Source organism: Dipodomys merriami, unplaced genomic scaffold (genome assembly GCF_024711535.1).
Source record: "Dipodomys merriami isolate MVZ:Mamm:240054 unplaced genomic scaffold, mDipMer1.0.p SCAF_1753, whole genome shotgun sequence".
Classification (NCBI taxonomy): domain Eukaryota; kingdom Metazoa; phylum Chordata; class Mammalia; order Rodentia; family Heteromyidae; genus Dipodomys; species Dipodomys merriami.
The window spans coordinates 92,552-107,039 of record NW_027203108.1 but is presented as its reverse complement, the minus strand read 5'-3'; positions in this window follow the sequence as shown (position 1 = coordinate 107,039).

The following is a 14,488-nucleotide window of genomic DNA, read 5'->3' as shown; positions in this document are numbered from 1 at the left end:
TTATACACAATTATACTACATTAACTAATTTTCAATTACTACTTTATTATATATTCAATCATGATACTTAAAAAAGGAAGGAATAATTTAGTTGCCAATAGTTAGTAGTAATATCATATATGCAATTTCATAATATACAGGCATCACTCTTGTTTTATACATATACATCTATCTATCTATCTATCTATCTATCTATCTATCTATCTATCTATCTATCTATCTATCTATCTATCTACCAATCTACACATTTATTTGTTTATACACTTGTCACTCCTGGGGCTCAGTGGTAGAGTGCTCCCTAGTACATACAAAGCCCTGGTTTCTATTCCTCACTACCACATGCACAGAAAAATTCAGAAGTCGTGCTGTCGCTCAAGCAGTTGAGCACTAGCTTTGAGCATAAAAGCTTAGGGACTGTGTCTAGACACTTACTCAAGACCCAAGACTGGCACCAAAGAAAAGAATGTTCTGAGCACAATGATATAAGGATAGGACTGCAAATACCTCACCACAGAGCAAGCTGGCAGTCTGGTGTTGAGAGCTGCCATCTAACCTGACTTAGCCAGAGATAAACCACTGCAACCCAGCTCCATGGAACCAGATGCTACTGGCTCATTCACTCCTGTCATCTAAGATACCCGGGGTCTGAGATCTGACACTGGTGGGTTTAAAACCCAGCCCTGGCAGGAAGTCTGAGAAACTCTGAGCTGTGGCTCAAAGTGTTAGAGCTCTAGCCTTGAGCTAAAGATCTTAGGACAGTAGCCCCAACTTTGAGTGCAATCCCCATGGCTAACTCCCCCCCACACAAAAATCCCCACCACTTTAAACCACTAGATGTGAACTTTGTGCAGTTTGTGACATGTTTCTGAAAGAATGGTGATACTGATGAAAACACCCTAATTCTAATGACAGCTTATGGGATACAGCTATGTGATGAGACTTTCATGATGTGTTTTGTGCTGAGTCCTTCATGGGGTGCATTCTTTCATCTGGTCCTTGTAAGAGCTCCACAAGTAAGATGATTGTGCACATGAGAAAGTTGAGGCTCAAATATGTCCCCATGTCAGGGCCAAAATTATGTATGTATTGAACTCTAATGAGTTTTCTCCTGGATTATTTTTCTCGGTTGTGAATGTTGAACTCAGGGTCTAGGCACTGACCCTTCCCTATTGGGCTCATGGCTAGTGCCCTATCATGTAGAGCCAAGGACCCTAGGTATCTGTAGCTGGGGTCTGTCATCCTGCCTACTCAGGAAGCTGAGATCTGAGGATCTGGGTTCAAAACTATCCTGGACACAAAAGGTCCCATGAGACTATTATCTCCTACTCACCACTTAGCAACTTGAAGTGGAAGCCAGCACTGCTGACTCGTGCCTGTCATCCTAGCTACTCAGGAGGCAGAGAGCTGAGGAACACATTCCAAACCAGCCTGGGCAGGAAATTCCTTGAGATGGTTATCTCCAGTGAACCACCAGAAAGCCTGAAGGAGTGCTGTAGCTCAAGTGGTAGAGCTTGAGCTGAAGAGCTCAGAGACATCACCCAGGCCTGCCATGGGAGGTGGCACAAATGAAAGCTTCCTGTCAAAACACAGCACTGGGGAGAGAAAGACCTTGGGGTACAAAGAGACCTTTTTCTCCTGGACTTCAGAGCCCACCCACATTCATCCTCACCAATTGCCCCCAGATGAATTGTTACAAAGCTGTACAGGAGTGAGGCTTTTTGTCTGCCTGTTCCAACAATGAGGCAGACTTCCTCCAGCAGCCTGGGGTGCACAGAAACATTCAGGCTACACTGGGAACAGTGAGGGGAGCCCCGGCACATGCACTGTTTTGAAAGCTCTCTCTGTGCTATGAAATCATTCTATTCAAAGCAAATTTCCTAGCTGGGTGCTTTTCTTCATAGAGAATCTGGATGTTCACCAATAGAAATACATGCATTCATACACAGACACATGGAGTTACTGGCTCTTTTTTTGTGTTGCAGGTCTTGAGGCTTGAACTGTGAACCTAGACATTTTCCCTGAGCTCTTTTTGCTCAAGGAAGCATTTTATTGTGCCTTAAACCATGATTACTCTAGGCTGGGGTGCAGCTTTTACACCCACAGATGATCCAGGGATCCTAGGACCCAAGTTCAACTCCCAGCACTGGTAAAAAAAAATCAAACCAACACAAATTTAGGAGGAAAAAACCAGGAGGTTTTACATAACTGTTTTACCTTGTTTCCTTTGCACTGTGACCATCCTGGGTCTCAATGACTTGGCTTGAAAATTGAACGTGACCTTGCATGGCTGAAGGCTGGTGGGCTGTTAGTGAAGCTCAACTCACACACCTAGGCCCTGAGTTGGATTCTGGGACTTGCACCTACACACTGCTGAAGATCCTAGGAAAATTGTTCCATGTATAGGAACACTAATAGGATGTTTGAAATGTACTAATTGAATTACTGATTAGCTAGTCATTCTATAAGTTTGTATGCAATAAATACAGGTCATTGATTAATTTAATATTTATTAAGTCTTGTACTGTGATTAATTAATGGAAGCATAATTTTAGACCAAATAATTGGTAGTAGTAGAATATATAAAAGTAAAATATAGACATCACTTTATATAGAGTTATACACTAGAATCTACATAAATGTCTATCTGTCTCTGCATACATTTATGGATGCATATACATACGTAAATACACACATACACTGAAATCTACACATCTATGTGTTTATATAGTGGCCACTCCTAGGGCTTGATCTCAGGTCCTCAATGTTGCCCGATAACTTCACTTGCATCAGACTGGTGTGCTAATATTGACCCATTCATAAAGTGGGCCTTCTAGGCCCAGAGTTCAAACCACAGAACTGCCAAAAACTTAATCCTGATGGAAGAAGCCAATTGTCCCACTTGTTTTCCTAATTGGTGAAAATCCGGGGTCTCAGGAATGATGTCTAATACACAGGCAAATTTATGTCCGATGTAATAGGATGTAAAAAATATTATATGTGTAATCATACTCACTAAAATATATAATAAATAAAACAAAATAAAATGAATAACTACACTAACTGCAATATGCAGTAAACATGTGTATGTAAATATAAATCATGTATTTAAAATGTATACGAGTGCTAGGACTTGAATTCAGGCTCTGGAGACAGGCCTGATTTTCTTGTCTTCCAGCATGATGACCTCCCCCTTCCCCCACAATGCTGCAGATTTACCCAGACCCTGAGTTCAAATCCCAGGCCTGGCAGAAAAAAATGGCATGAATTCCAAGCCAAGGAGCCTCAAAAAATATTTTAGATATTTTTAATGTATGTATGTATGCATATATGTATGTATGTATATATGTATGCATTTTTATTTTGTCAAGCACAGGGCTTGAACTCAGGTCGCAGCAACTCTGCCTCAGCTTCAATCACTCTAGGCTAGGGTACAGCCACTGGACCCACAGCCAAACCTGGGTTCCTGGGCCCCAAAGGCTGACAGGAAAAAAATAAAACACTAGAAAAAAAAAACTCGGCAACTTGCATATGGCTGCAAGTTTTACATTTGTTTTCTTTGCAAGGTGACCTTCCTGGGTCTGAATGACACAGTTGAAAAGTGTTGGTAACCTAGCATTGCTGAAGGCTGGCGGGCTATCAGGGAAGCCATAGGCCAACATGGCAACATAGGCCCTGGGTGGGAAGCCCGGTCCTGACCCTTACCAATGGTGGGAGATCCTAAAAGTCTCGTTCCTATTCATAGGAATACTGATGGAAGGTTATGAATGTCAAGGTTAGAGTGATTTTAGGAGGCCAATGGAGTTTAATGAATATTTTTGGCACACTAAAAGAATACTATTAATTACATGGATGCAATTATTTTGGGACAGTGGTTGATTTAATTAATAATTCAATAAGGATGAAAACAATATTAATTACATGGAGGCATAATAAGTACCCAAGAATTGGTAGGAATATAGCATATATAACTGAATATTGTATAGACATCTCTGGCACTCTATAAAGATCTATATTTATTTGTGCACTACCATCTACATGTTAATCTGTTCTTATTTTTCAAACCCTGGGGCTCGATCTCAGGTGATGGAAACTACTTGTGGGCTCAATATGCACCAGGCTGGCATGCTGACACTCACCCATTCATGAATTGGGCCTTGTAGGCTGTGAGTTCAGATGCCAGCACTCACAAAAATTGAATCGTGGAGTAAGAAGCCCATGGTGACACATGTTTTCCTTTTCTGTGAAAGTCCTGGATGTCAGATGTGAAGTTTCATACATAGGCAAATCTATATCCTCTGTAATAAATGTAATAAATATTCCATGTGTAATAACAGTCAATAAAATAAATGGCAAATAGATGAATGAAACAAAAAATTTAATGAATAGCTACACTAAGCACAATATTGAGTCAACAGATGGGGCTCTATTTCAGGGCCTGGAAACTGGCTAGGAGCTGAATTGGCTGCTGTGCTTACTATCACCCATTCATGAACTTCTAGGCCCTGAATTTAGATCCCAGCACTGCCAAAAGTATAATCTTGGAGTGAGAAGCTAAGCATGACATGTTTTCTTTTTCTTTGAAAGTGCTCAGTGTCAGGTAGGATGTATAATTTGGATGCAAATCTATATGCTATGTAATAGGATGTCATAAATGTAATAAATGTCATAAGTGGAATAATTGTCACTACAATAAATGATAAAGGGTTGAATTAGTGAATCATTCTAGATTAAATTAGATGCAACAATTATAGGAAGTGTATTAAGTTTTATTAATATTTTATTAAGCATTACCAGAATAAAAATTACATGGAGACATAATTAAATATCGAATAATAGGTAGTGACACATGATGCATAATTTAATTATATAAGACATCTGTCTCATTCTATAAAATATGTAAATATATATGTGTATATGTACATATATGATAAACAATAATGGGATATTGAGTAATTATTAATTAATGCTTTATTAATTGTTCAACTGGGACACATCATTAAATGGAGACATAATTTAATATCTAATAATTGGCAGTAATCCCTGCAACTACTGCTGCCTCCTTCTTGCCCTCATCGCTGGCCTGTCAGTGCCAAAAAAGGCCTCCAGGAGAACCCCTCCACCCCTGCACCAATGTGTCCTGTACTTCCAGTGACTCCTGGTGGTCAGTATGATCTACATGACCACAGAAGAGCATGAGGATATATGTTACACACAGACATGAAGAACTAGTATGATGGCTTGACCTTCATGGCCTCTGAAAATGGAGGTTTGACCTGCATAAGTTTTGCTTCACTATGAATTTTCTATTTTCACACTGAACACCATATACTTTCATTGTGATTCCTTTATTGGTTTTTGTCTTATTCTCTCAAAACAAGTCTATTATCATAGGCTGATACTATGTCTCTGGTGATGGCACCAGCAGATCCAAGTGGAAAGGGAAGTGGGACATAGAGTACCCATCCTTTCCAAAAGAGTCCACCACAGGTCAGAAGAACAAGTCTTAGGAGAGTGGGCACAGCTGATGCTTCCCTCTCTGAAGCATGGCTCAAGTTTGGAGAGGGATTTCAGGACATCTGAAATATTGAATTATTGAAATATTGAATTATCTCCAAGACCAAAGAAACAACCACATCTAGTAATTGAGCTCACAAGTATACCATGGAGATCCAGTGAAAATGATCAATCAGATGAAGATAGGACACTGTTTAAAATACAGAGAAACAATGGGATTGGCACTATTGGCAGGAACAATTTGTGTACAGAAAGAAGATAGAGCCAAGGGAGATGAACTGCAGTTGATTGACTAGAAAATGGACAGTGACAGAGAAGAAACCAGTAAAGGCAATGAATGTGAAGATGGAGAGGGTGCCATGGAAATTTCAGATGGTGCTTCTAGTGCAAGTAGTTATTCTTTGGCAAGTGATAGTAGGAAACCTGAGCTTCCTAAGGCAGGACCTGACTTTATTGCCTAGCTGGACTAAAAGTGAAGATCCTCCTGCCTCACATTCCGGAGTTCTAGGATTACAGTCATGCATTACCACATTCCTGTTTGAAACATTTAACTTTCATGTTAGATTATTTCTTTTTCACCTGTGGCCTTTATAAGCCTGACTTCGACATTTTTGGACCTTGGCGTGAACATTTGTCTGGATTATGAGGAAACAATAATTATTCCAACAGTTTCCCATATTGAAACACCCACTCCTTGGGTACTTGTCAACTCACTGTGTTCATCTGGCCTGTGTGGAGATTGTCCATTCTGCTCTGGTCCTTAAGAGGTCTGCAAGATTCTCAGCTGTGTACTAGAAGAACACAGAGATGGAGAGTTTTAGATAGCAATGAGAAAAAAGAAATTTACTTCACTGAAACTCTATTATTTGCCTTATTTTTGCCTGTCATATTTACCTTGCTCACAGTTTACATTCTTTTATGGTATAATGAAGTAATAACATTTATTTTCCTCAGCATTTAAGTTTAATTCTTTGTTTTCATTGAGACAAACTTCTAAGAAAGAACAACTAATCTCATGTTCATTTCCACAAATGGATGTTTTTATTTTCATATTCCCTTGTAAGACAATAGTTCTTGGTGTGGCAAGTCAGGAAATAGAAATAGATTAAAATTTTAAACATGATACATTTATTTGTGATGTCAGTAAGCTTTGGAATTTTAGTCACTAAAATGTGTGTGACTACTACGTTTACTCTTGCCCACTCTGGTGAGAGCATCCTTAATTACTAAGTTATTAACAAGTGAATGGATTGCCAGACAAACTTTGAGAGTTTTTGTTTTCTTGGCAGACCATTAAACATTCATTTAGAGGAAAAAATACCACACTATTTCTGCTCTTCATAGAGTCTACTATACTTCAGTTAATTCATCTGTAACTATTAGCATACAACTGAATGTATTTGCTTTTGGGTTTATTGGAACATTCTAGCAGCCACAAATAAGGGAAACCATGCAGCTTGTGTTCTCTGGGTCTGGATTACTTCCCATAATATAATTCTTTCCCAGTCTTTCCACATTATTACAAATGGTAGTCTATCATGCTCTCTGACAGATGAGTGGGATTTCTCTCTGTTTGTTTGTGTGTGTGTGTGTGTGTGTGTGTGTGTGTGTGTTCATACATACATTTATATATATGTATATATGTACATATACACACATATATGTATATATATTTATATCTATATATACATATATGTATATAAAATGTGGTATATATGTATGTAACCTCATACATACATACATATATATATGTATGTATGTAACCTCATACATATATATATATATATATGTAACCTCATACATGTATACCACATTTTATTGATCCATTCACCATTTTAGGGTTTTCTGGGTACTGGAAAGTGAGAGACAGGAGCCTTATCCCTCTGTTTGTGGGAAGACATGAACTCTTGTAGCAACAGTCCTGAGCCTTGTTACCCTTTTTTATGGCCTGAAGTGGTAAAAGCTGATCGACAATTTGTTCACTTTTGCAATTCCTGGGGCCTGAACTCAGTGCCTGTGCACTGTCCCTAAGCATTTTTTGCTTAAATCTAGCATACTAACACTTGAGCCACTGCAACACTTCCAGCTTTTTCTGGATATGTGGTTACTGAAGAATCAAACTCAGGGCTTCATGCATGCTAGGCAAGCACTCTACCACTAGGCCACCTTCCCAACCCAATATTTTATTTTTTAAAAAACTAACATGTAAAAGAAACAACTACATGAGCAACTGTATTACAGGAGGCAAGCTCCATGACTAGAACCATGACTTCCCTGGCCAGAAACCTGGGAGACCAGGCCTTTGCCACAAGTCTCCTGTGAGGTCAGCTTCCAACCACTGAGCATCATTTCATTGGCCTGAAAGGAAGGAGAGTGTTGAGATGTGAAACATGATGCAAACAGACAGAGGGAGCCTCATCCCCCAATGTCAACAATGAGGATGGTTACTCACAAACCCCAGATCCTGTGGCACATGTGCTAGTAGACACTAATTATGAATTGTGTAGAGTCATGATCCAATGGGCAGATGGGTTGAGCTATTATGAGAAAGACATAACCTCATTCAGAATCATATGGACTCCAAAAATGTGAACTAGAAAAGGTCTACTTTGTGTTTGAGGTTATTGTTTTAACTTCCTTTATCTGCACTCTGTCCTCTAAAGTCAGCTCCCATGTGTGAACTCTTCATATGCAAGAAAATGAGCCATAAATAAGGCCAAGTAATTGTTAATCTTATGGAAGTGAGCCAGGCATAGAATGGCTGTCTGGGGTTTCTTTTCCTCTCTGAGTTACAAAAAGTGATTTGTTCCTGAGACAGAGCCCATGTTCTAATGGCTGAGCTATTACTGCTGGATATCACATTTCACCATGTGGATATAACTATAAGAGACAAAGCAGCCAGGACTTTGATGTTCCCAAAATTATTGCCATGCTGAGTGAGTCTGACACATGACTTCGAATGACTGCATGAAGGAAGTGAACATTCTTTTGTTTTTACAACATGTAATAGTGTATAAATCGATACATGCTTATTCACTTTACACTGACTTTAATTTTGTCCCAGGTTTTCATTTTGGTTTCAGAGGAAAGTGTCTGGATTTACCATTCCAACAACAGGCTCCCAGATGCTCATGCAGGGTGAGGAGGGGAGAATGGGTCGAAATGATGACTTCCTTCTGTGTTTCCCTGGCAGTGCTGAAAACCAGACCCAGAGCTTCTGGGCTTCAGGTAAACAAGCAGTGGGTAGAGTCTCCCTTCTCAAGAGATGAAATCTTCATGAAAATTGCCCACAGGACACTACAGTTTCCACTGCTTTTTTACTTCCACGCAGTGCACATAGCACACGAACTAATGCTGGAGGGCACAGGTATGGCTGACTCACCACCCTTCAAGAGAGGCAAGAAGGATGAACACAGTGGCAGGGGACCTGTTCCTCAGCAGACAGCCTTGCAAGGTTCTGAACATCACCCTAAGTGAGGCTGGCATTTGAGCACAGTCTTGGACAGATCATAAGCATCTGAAGAGTGTGGAATGTTCTGCTAATACACAGGTTGACTAAGCAGCCTGTCCTTGGGGGAAAAGGATCTACTATAAGTAAACATTTATCAGAAATCTCACTAAACCTTGTTCTTTATATTAAGTCAGTTCTTCAAGGCAGACAAGTGAGAGTGGATAAAGGAGAAGGGCTCTAGGACCACTGAATTTTCCCATCTTAGAACATCATTTTCTTTCTCAACATATAGTAGGGAAGCCACAGCCTAGTCCTGCTAGCCAATAGAAGTATATTCTCAATAGTATATGCCAATATGTTCAGGTCCAGATAACTCAGTGATAGTGGTTCCACTCTGTTCTCTCAGTAACTTCTCTTTTTTGAGATAGGGTCTAATCTAAGTAGGACTTTGGGCTAAGCTACCTTTGTATGCAGATCATAGGCATGTACCACCATGCCTAGTCTCATTACTTCTTTTTGTTTTCTGCCCTTTGAAAGTCAGCCAATAGCTCTAACATCGTTCTCTTCCATTACATTCTATTCATGCCCTTATCTGGTTCTCTCCATCTGGTCTAACTGGAGCCATCTGTCTCTAGCCAGCACACTGTCATGGTGGTCCATCTTCCCAGCTAGCTCCATACACATCTGTTTGTTACTAGGGAGTCTTTCCTGACTTGTGCTTTTCACTTTTCCAAATGACTGGATGTGCAAGACAATAAAAGGAGTTCCTGAATTTTGCCAAGAGTGTGAATGACATGACTGATTCAAGGCTGTTAACCATTTTCTTTTCTTTTCTTTTCTTTCTTTCTTTTTTTTTTTGGTCCGGTTGTAGGGCCTGAACTCTGGGCCTGGGCGCTGTCCCTCAGCTCTTCAGCTCAAGGCTAGTGCTCTACCATTTGAGCCACAGCGCCACTTCTGGCTTTTTTTCTTTTTGCTTATGTGGTGCTGGGGAATCGAACCCAGGGCCTCATGCATGCAAGGCAAGCACTCTACCACTGAACCACCTTCCCAGCCCCCTGTTAACCATTTTCCACTTAAACACACAAGCAGTGGGCCAGGATTGGTGGCTCATACCTGTGATCTTAGCTAATAGGTAGGCTTAAATCTGGAGGATGGTGGCTCTGAGACCAGTCTAAGCAGAAAAGTCTTGAGATCCCACCTTCAAAATAATCGCAAAAGAAGGGCTGGAAGTATGGCTTACGGTGAGCATACAATATGAGCAAGAGCTGTCATAGTATAGGTCACCTTGTGCTGCTTGTAGCACAGGTCCTTTAGTCCCAGGTCTGTACTAATAACATCTCTTCAATTCCAACTTTGTGTATGTGTGTGTATGTGTACAACTTCACGTACTCATGCACTTGTTGTGTACACTGATAATATTAAGTTGCACGTGCTTATGTTGCAGAGACTTCAAACTAATTTTTATCTTTCCAAACACAATGAACCATCAAGAATTCTACCACTGTCAACATTCATTACAAAGATTCCACTTCCAAAATGCCATTTGGTTAGATGGTGTTTACCTATCCATATTTACTTAGTCTTTCCTCTAGTTGACTCTCATCCTCCCATACCATTGCACCTCCACACATTCCCCCAGATTATTGTTTACAATGATCTTAACATTTTCCTGGAAATAAGGATTCTTTAGTGGTAGAATTAGCATTTAATTGCTAGCAAGTCAGCTTCTTCAGTAATAACTCACAATGAGCTTAAAGATCTACCCTTAATCAGGTAGGGATAGGTGGACACAGCATAGTAAAATGGACAAAAAAGCATTTCAATGCCAGGTGGACCACTATGGGACCTGATGCGATACCATCATGTGCTAAACATGGACATCCCAGGTGAGGGCAGAATACTCTCTTGTACGTGTGGGACTCCTGGATATCAGGAAAGTAGGAGGCTGAGACCTGAGTCCAACCCTTACTCTTCTCAAATTGCTGGCAAAGTTTCAGAAAAACTCAGTATTCTGCCCAAGGAAGGTATGCTAGGCTACAGGTGAAGAAAGACAGGAGCCTAAAACGTGGCATGCAATTTCTGAGAAGACACCTTCATACTTACTAAGAACTTATGAGCTTATAGAAATTGATTTGTTGTGGTCAGACAGTGTGGGTATGCAAGCCAAGGAGGGGACTGGCCACTTCCTTACAGTATCATCCTATAGTGACAAGAAGAGGAAAATAACCCCAAATGGGACTGCACTGGTCATCTACTTGATGTCAAAGTATTGGGGCTGAACAGTACTGAGTGTTAACCTGGACTGCTGGTCAGAGAGCTGGAAAAGTAGGGAATAGGATGTGAATTGAATGATAAATAGAGGGATGGGTTGATGGAAAGAATTGTCAACTGCAACATCACATTCAGATCTACCAGAGATCTCTCATAAAGGGCCAGTACAGTCAACCATATGAACCCATTAGCACTGGTCATTCTTGTTTGCTAGCAATCACTTTCTGACTTATCAGACATACACACACACCCCAAATGGCCATGGTTTGGTGGACACAGAGGGCTAGAATATAAATGTCAGTAAATGCCTGACATGTTAGCAGAGAGTATCAAAGTTTAGCCACCCTGCATTTTTCATTCCCAAGATTCTCAGCCTGTTAGGTCCTTGTGGCAAACTCAGTGCTCCAATGGGAAGAGATGCTGCCTCCAGGCTTCCCTTTCTTATCCTCCAGGTCTCAGAAGTCCCCAAAAGGCTGGTCTGGAGGTGTGGGGGAATAATGCAGGCAAAGCCCAAATGTTGGAGACTCCAATTCATAGCAATGATAGGGTGCTGCAGAGCTCTGGATTGTGTTGTGCCTCCAAGGGAAGGAGGCACTGTTGGCACATGAGTGCATCAGGGCTTCCTGATCCTCCCTGCCCAACAGCAGCTGTTCTGGATTGAGCAGCACACTGGGATGGGGTATGAGGCACCCTGGGGACAAGTACCCACCAGTAGAGGGATGGATAGGGCAGGTAAATCTACAGAGAACAGTGCCAGTACTGGGCAGCTGTGCTCTTTTATCAACTTCTCCACATTTCAGTTTTCAAAAACAACTTAGACTTTAGAGTAAGTTTCAACCTATGGAAAATTTACACAAGTGTGTTTCCCTCACTGCCCTAGCTCTCCCTTGATTCACATGTCATAAAACATGTTAATCAAAGTCAGAACATTTCCACTGAAGCCATAGTAGTCATTAAACACAAACCCCGTACCAACCTCAACATTGCCTCCTTCTGCCCTTCTCTCACTCAGGAGTCCATCTGGTCCTGCAGATCGTTGCTCTCCTCTCCTTTGAGGGGCCAAAGTTCCAACTAAACCTCCATCCTTGGCCATTGTGAGGGGTTCTGCTCAGCATTTGCTGTCTTGGTAAGCATAGATTGAGGGATGTCGATGGACTGTTCCTCTTTGGCAGGAGCCTACAGAGCAACAGATGCTGCAGCCATCTCAGTGAATCACACTGGGGCACCGAGGTCACCATGCTTAACCTTGTTCATGGTACTCGTGTTAGAACTCAGAGTATTGTACTTGCTAGGTAGGTGAGCTATATTCCTATTTTGTGCTGGTCATTTTTTAGTTATGGTCTTGCTTCCTATCCAGGTACATGCCTGGGCCTGGACTCACCTATTTTAAGCTTCCTGTTGTAGTGAAGTTGATATTAATTGATAGCTTAAGAGGAGATGTCACCCAGTTTTTGGCTTGGGCTGGTCCTGAATAATGATCATCCAAATCTCAGCATCTTAAATAGTTAGGATTACACATGTGACTCCCAGCTCCAATGTGCCTTCCTTCTCAACCCTACCAACTCAGCAGTGACTGACAGCTTCCTCTCCTCAGTTACTCTTACCCTCTGGAATTTCAGAGAGGAGACACACATTTTCTTCTTCATTGTACTCTAATTGCTCCCAAGATTGCCTGAAATTGTACTATCTCCCCTCATTGTAGGCTCCCCAAGGAAGTGATACCCTTGGATACTGGATATTTCTACATGAGGAAGTAAACTTAGCTGTGAACCCCAAAGGGAGATCCTGTTACTTCAGCTGTGGGCTGTCAGTTCCTTCCGCAACTCCCTCAGCTACAGTCATTTTGCATGACACAATTGTCTTCCTGCACTCCCCACACTGATGGGTACAAAGACAGCATCATGCCAATTGGCCAGGTCAAACTATGGGACACTCAGTGGTGGAGCTGGAGGAGTTGCACTTGTCCCCTATCCAATCTGACATCCAGTCCCTCTCTTCAACAGAATTCAATCTTTGTGGATTCTCCTCTCTGCCAACACTCTCAGTCTGTCTCTAGAACTAAGGAACAAGGTATATGTAATTGAGAAAACACAAACACAATCTCTCATCATGAATGGACCAATTTAAATAGTGAAAAAATGAACCACAAAATTATACTGAACCCCTCTCCCTGCTTCTTGTATTTGTGCAAGTTTGCTCCCTAATTGCTTTTGTGTGTTTGTTGGGGAAGGTGTGTGGGTACGGGTGCGGGGGATATTGTGTATAATAGGACTTGAACTCAGGGCCTATGGCTCTTAACCTAGCTCTTTTTTGTTCAAAGCTGGCACTCTACCATTCCAGCCACTGATCCCTAGTGGCTTTTTCCAGGCTAATTGAAATAAGAATCTCTTGGGTTTCTCTGCCTACAATGGCTTCAAACTGCAATTCTGGTATCAGCCTCCCAAAAGGCTAGTGTGTGAGCCACTAGTGCATGGCCTCCCACTGCCACTTTAAAAGGGCAGCTTTTAAAGTGAAGTAAAAGAAAATTCTTGATTGAAAACTGGGTATCAGTGTGATTTAGGTAAATCTGGAGGCTCCTCATGGGAGGAAAGGCCTTCTCCTGGGAAGTATTACAGCACTACATGAACCAAGTGGGTTTGATGAAATGTCCCCAGAGAACACACAAGATACCCTGAGTGAAACAACACCCAAAGCACAGGTTCTTAGGACATTGTCTAAAATAAGTTTTTAACCAAGGTGCTCACAGATGTGCCTCTCATATCCTTGGGAAAGATATCAGTAGAGCAGCCATCTGGATTCTGTCCTACGGGGGTACAAGGTGTTTGGAACCAAGCCTTTTCCTTGGTCCAAACCACATTACAAAGAGGCCATGTGGATGCTCCTAGTCCAATGGCTGGGCCTTTTACTGCTACAAAATTAGGCTTCTTAAACTGGATGAAAGTATTCACTAAGTTTCTAAAGTTAAAAAAGTACACAGGGAACAAGTAAAAACATTGCATATGTGAGCAGATGACAAAAATCTATTCTAGATTGGAAGTTGCCAAGCAGAAACTATGCAAATCATAAAAATTAAGATTTCTTAAAAAGCCTCCTCCCAGAAAAGGTAGATTGTGGATCTACCTGCTGCAGGTTGTAAAGGCTTACCTACAGCCTGGATATTACACAGGTGTCGCTGCTACCACCAGTTGTAGGTGACATAGCCAGAAGGGCTTTCATATTTACAGTGGCTCTTGGCCACTCTGACTATTGCAT